Source organism: Pelophylax lessonae (assembly GCF_965119305.1).
Source record: "Pelophylax lessonae genome assembly, chromosome: 3".
NCBI classification, from domain to species: Eukaryota; Metazoa; Chordata; class Amphibia; order Anura; family Ranidae; genus Pelophylax; species Pelophylax lessonae.
Window position 1 is genome coordinate 118,953,635 of NC_138770.1, and position 6,000 is coordinate 118,959,634.

Below are 6,000 nucleotides of genomic sequence, written 5' to 3' on the forward strand. Positions count from 1 at the left end.
ACTATCGTTCTGCGGGCGATATTCATATCACCGAAGACACGATATTTAGCATAGGCAGGGAGGCAGGGAGAAGTCAGGACTCGGGGGGAGGAGGAGGACTCACAGTGCTGGCAGCCGACACATCCGTTTTGCTATCGGCTGTGATTGTAACTCCGCCCCTCCAGCCCGATGCAATCCAGCCCTCCCAGCTCTGCCTCTAGTATCCAGCCGACCATTACTCCGCCCTGCTCCGCCCATTGTCTCTCCTGGCTGCATCGGGGGCGCGCACGGGGGCGGGATCAGGCTGTAATTTTTTTGTAAATAGATTCAATGGAGAGACAATGGGCGGAGCAGGGCAGAGCAGGGCGGAGTAATGGTCAGCTGGAGACTAAGAGGCAGAGCTGGGAGGGCTGGATTGCATGGCGGATTGCATGGCGGCGGAGAGGCTGCAGAGCGATACAGTGCAAAGCAGCAGGAGAGGGGGGAGAGACGTCCGGAGCATGGCGGAGGAGCACCGGGGGACAAAGGCTGCTACCGTACTACTGCTGGGACACTTCACTTAGCCCGCTTCCTCTACACTCTGGCTTCGACACAAGGCTCGGGCTGTCCGGGCGGGAGAAGTTCTACAAGAGTGGCGGATCCCCTAGCGGAGAGCTGAGCTCTGCTCACTGATCCCTCCTCCGGAAACTGTCCGGGGCGCTGTGTATACGGAGCTGGCACTGGGTGCGAGGATGTTCTTCTACCTCCTACCACCACTGTGAGTCCTGACTCTGCCTAATCCACACTGTCAGTGTCTTCTGCATTCCACCCAGAGAAATATTGCGATACATATAGTTGAAAACCAAATATCGCAATGTACTTTTGTTCCCAATATCGTGCAGCCCTAATGTAAACCCTAACAATAAACTTTTTATTTTACTTACCTGGAAATGGTGGAACTATGAGCAGGGGTGCCCTTGCTGAGCCCATCCAGAATGACAAACAGAGAATCTACTTTCTCACAGAGGCTGTTTAGACATACACCCTTACATCAGAAACGACATCCTATGTAGAGAAATCCCCTTCAGCTAAACTGGCACTTGGCACAAGGATGGTAGGACAGTGGTCTTGGAGACAAAGCTGTCCAGTTTGTTGTTGAACCTGGATGCTAGGAGATCCAAATCCAGCATCCCCACCTGAGACACTGTTTTTGGAAGACCTTCTGGTTTAGAGACCACTCTCCCAGGTCTAGGTGCTGTCAGTTGGGAAAGTCTGCTTGCAAATGTTCCATGTTGAAGATGCATATGGCAGAGAGAGCTGGAATATGCTTTTCTGCCAAGTAAAGGTGATCTCAAATTCCCTTGCTGCAACAAGACATCTCATTCTTTGGATGGAAGACATAAGCCAAGCCGTGGAGCTGTCCAACTAGGGTGTACGTTTAGTAACCGGTGTTAAATGGGTGTTAAGTGGTGTTAGGCTTTATCACAGAGAATCAAGGTGATAATTTCCTAAGACGTGTTTAGTAAACCGTGTTAACTAAGGTAGGAACCAAATATCACGTCTCTTCACCTTACGGTGTTGTCTCTGTGATAACTACAGTGTTAGTATAGGAATGTACCTGTTTAGTAACCCGTGTTAGCTCAGAAGAGTCTTAAAACCAGTGTAAGCTTGGTGTTAAATCTCCTGAATTTAACACCTAGTCAGACCAGGTGTTAAGGCCTTTTTTTCAGTGTAGAACAGGAATTTTACTGCTCATTGTGGTCAGTAAGTGCTTCAGGACAACACTATTGTAGACTGCAGGGTATGTGTTCATCTAGAACCCTGTGTCTGCAGCATTCACATATCACGCATATATAATGGCAGAGCAGAGGGGACATCTGTGCTGAGAAAGGAGAGCAGTAGACCTCAATGACAGGGAGGTGCATATTTCTTACTGCATGAGACCACTATCTTAAGCCAGTCATACATGGACGGAAATTTGGCTGGTTCAGCACGGACCAACTGAAATTCCATCAATGTATGGGCAGGCTGGTTGTACAGAATTTGAGTGGTAGATGGACTTCTGTACAACCAGCCTGTCAGGGTTTTCCCCGATCAATTAGTGCTGCCAGCTATAGCCTGCAGTACTGATCAGTATTCTGACAGAGGGGAACTATCCCTGTGGCCAGAACCCAATAGCTCAGTGGAAATGATTTCCCTGTCCACATAAATGGAATGTGTGACTGGGTGAATCAAGTCATTTTTTTGTTTAACTCGGTGGTTGAAAAAAAAAAAAACGTATATTAATGTATGCCTTAGCATGTCTAATGTTTGGCAGCTGACACGTAGGATTGATATGTACTTTTAAGGGCCGATTCACACCATGCCGGCACATGAATCACACAGAAATGCACTGTGAGTTCCTGTGCGATCAGAAGGCATGCAAAATGCATTCCATTTGTGATCTGCAGTGGGTGTCAATAGAAAGGTAATGACACCCCAAATGCAGGTTGGAAATGCAGTGCGTTTGCCCACACTGGATCGCATAGTACTTTTGTACCATGCGATCTGGTTACAGTGCGGTTTAAAAAGTAGTGCATGCACTACTTTTGGTGCAGCGTAGTGCAATTTTAGCCCATTCAGGGCCGGTTCATAATATGCCTACACATGCATCACACAGAAATGAGCTGTGCATTCCTGTGCGATTTACATGTGGTTCTCTGCAGTGCCATTTCAGCCAATTTATTTTGAATGGGCTAAAATCGCACCAAAAGTAGTGCATTCGCTACTTTTTAAATCGCACTGTAATCAGATCTTTTGTACCGTGCAGTCCAGTGCGGGCAGATGTGGGAAATGCAATGCGTATGCAACCTGCTTTTGGGGTGTCATTAACTTTCTATTGACACCCACTGCAAATCGCAAATGGAGTACATTTTGCATGCAGTCTTAATCGCATAGGAATGCACAGTACATTTCTGTGTGATTTATGTGTGGCATCGTGTGAACCAGCCCTAAAAGAGAAAAAGAAATGTGTCTGGAAATGAATGCAGTTAGCTAAGGTGGGATGGATGGCAGGGTAATATTAAAAAAAATCTTTATTATTTTAACAAAAGTGTGTATAGGTTTTAAATGTGTTTTTTTAATTTTTTTTATTGGCTATATTTTAACCCCATAACTCAGTTGTAAGGATTAACTTATGATCCTTTAGGGGGGAGAATGGTAGAGGAATAGTAGTTTTAAAAAAATAATATATGTAAATTTATACTTTAGAATATTAGTCAGGGTGTGTATGTGCTTTTACATGTGTTATTTTTTTATTTTTCAACAGCTCTGAGAAACATTCAATGTTCCTTTACTGTGGATCATAGGTTTTCACACACAGGATGGCTGCTGTGCAGCTAGTTAAACCTTCCCCACTCTCTAACACGGTGCTAACACGCTGCTAACTAACACCGCTTATCACCAAGCTGGAGTCAACACAACACGGTTTACTAAACAGCCTCGCAGCCGGTGTAAAAATTGGTAGTGTTAGAGCGTGTTAGGAGAACGGTGATAATGCAAGAATTCACACCGGTTACTAAACATACACCTAGATCTGCACTGGGTGACTCCAACAGATTAGGCCAGTGTTGAGGGGACAACTGGATTCCTGAAGCGCCAGATATTGATTGAAAGAATGTGTGTTGTGAGATTTTTTTCAGGAGGGGGTTCAAGGTTGTGTTGGAGTTTGTAATGTTGCATTGCAAAAAGACAGATTTAATTTAATTACTGGCTTTGTGAAAACCTGTTTTATTTGATTGCATGCAATACCTTATTCCGAATTTAAAATAGAAAATACTCTGTGCCTATGTGTACAGTGTGAGTGAGGTTTTTTTTTATGATTCCTTGTTTTTATAATGTATTTCTTGGAGACTCTTTGGTCATTAGTTAAACCTTATCCTCCAATTCAGGTAGTGAACTCTTAAAAATAATCAATATCTATGTTAACCTTTGTAGCAGGTGAGCTGCCAATAATGTCTGAAGTTATCAATGTAAATGCAATTTTTTTTTTTAAATCAGAAATAGATTTTAATCAAAGAATAAAAGAAAAAGAACAGAAAACGTATCAGTAGTTTAAAAACAAAATTTTCAAGACGGCATACATAATAGCCAAATACATCTGTGAATAGCATCACATATGTCATGTACAAAAGACCCACACCGCATGTGCAAAAAGGCAAAGAAAAAGACAAAAAAAGAAAGAGTATATCTCTGCTGTCACCTTAACCACTTGCCGACCGAGTACGGTAGTACTACTGCGGCAAAGTGGTTCGTTATCGTCTGACGACGTAGTATTAACGTCGTCAGACACTCCCCCTTCTGGGCGGCGCTTGCGCGCCGCCGGAGGCTCGCTCCCGCTGTTTTCATTCACAGCGGGAGTCGGGCCAGGGGAGGAGCAGCGGCGATCGCCGCTGCTCTGCCCCGATCGCCGGGGATCTAGTGTGGAGATCCGCCCGCTGTGTGTAAACACAGCGGGCGGATCTCCATAGTGACAGGGAGTGACAGATCGGACTGTTCAGCATAGCTGGACATCCGATCTGTCCATGACTCACTCAGTCACCTCCCCCCCTACACGTCAGTAAGCACTAGGCATACATTAACCCCTCCCTCTCCAATAAAATTAACCCCTTCCCTGCCAGTGTCATTTTTACAGTAACAGTGCATATATATAGCACTGATTACTGCAGTAATGTCACTGGTACCCCCAAAAGTGTCAAAAATGTCAGTCAAGGGTCCGATCTGTCCGCCGCAATGTCGCAGTCCCACAAAAAAAATCGCAGATCGCCGCCATTACGCGTTAAAAAAAAAAACACCAAAAATGACAGAAATCTTTCCCTTTGTTAGTAAACGCAATAACTTTTGCGCAAACCAATCAAAATACGCTTATTGCGATTTTTTTTACCAAACATAGGTAGCAGAAAACAAATTGGCCAAAAATTTTTTAAAAAATTGGTTTTTACATCTTTTTTGGGGGGAATTTCATATAAAAAAATGTTAAAAATATTGTTATTTTTTCAAAATAAACGCTCTTTTTTTGTTTATAGCGCAAAAAGTAAAAATCGCACAGGTGATCAAATACCACCAAAAGAAAGCTCTGTTTGTGGGAAAAAAAGGACCTAAATTTCGTTTGGGTACGGCGTCGCACGACCGCGCAATTGTCAGTTGAAGTCGCACAGCGCCGAATCGCAAAAAGTGGCCTGGACGGAAGACAGCAAAATCCTCCGGTGGTAAAGTGGTTAAAAACAGTCGAAGCATTCATATTGCGATTTAAACAATAGTACACCAATTTCCAGAAAGCGTTTAAGGAAAGGAATTATCCTCAACCGATTAGTGATCTATACAGCACTAACTCCAGTGGGCTCAGACCTGGTGTGTCCAGCTATGGGCCCCACAAGCTTTCAAACCTGTGGGGTCTGCCCCTGTGCTGGTAGATATACTTCTCCTGTCTCAGACTTTCTCCCATACATTGTAATCACTCTCCATGGGAAGGAGGATTAGCGGACTTCCAGTGTCTTAGCAGAACTCTACGGGCCTGGAAAAGAGCCCTATCAAGTGCTTCTCTCGTATGGGCCTGTAACTGAAGGTTATCCAAGATGCCTAGAGGACAGGGCCTAGGGTCTAATGTTAGGGAAGTCTGGAACACTCTATTTATGGTGAAATTAAGTGAATTAGTCCCCATTGTCCCTAAGGCATTTACCACATGTAGAGGAATCCAATATACCCATTTTATGCAGCCTGACTGGGGTAAAATGAGCTCTTAGGAGTATAAACAGTTGCATGACTCTCTGAGACACATTAAGCGAGTATTGAGGTACTACCTGCAAAGCCTTTTTCCATTGATCTTCAATCAAAGGGCCTACATCCCTTTCCCAGCATTTGTGTACCTTCAAAAGAAAACCAAGTTAGGTAGTCATTTAAAAGCATTGCATAACATCGAGATATGAATCCCTTAGTTGAGACAGTTTCAGGCATCATATTAAACACTGGGGTTGGGGACTGCGTAAATGCAGTTTCTACCTGTCC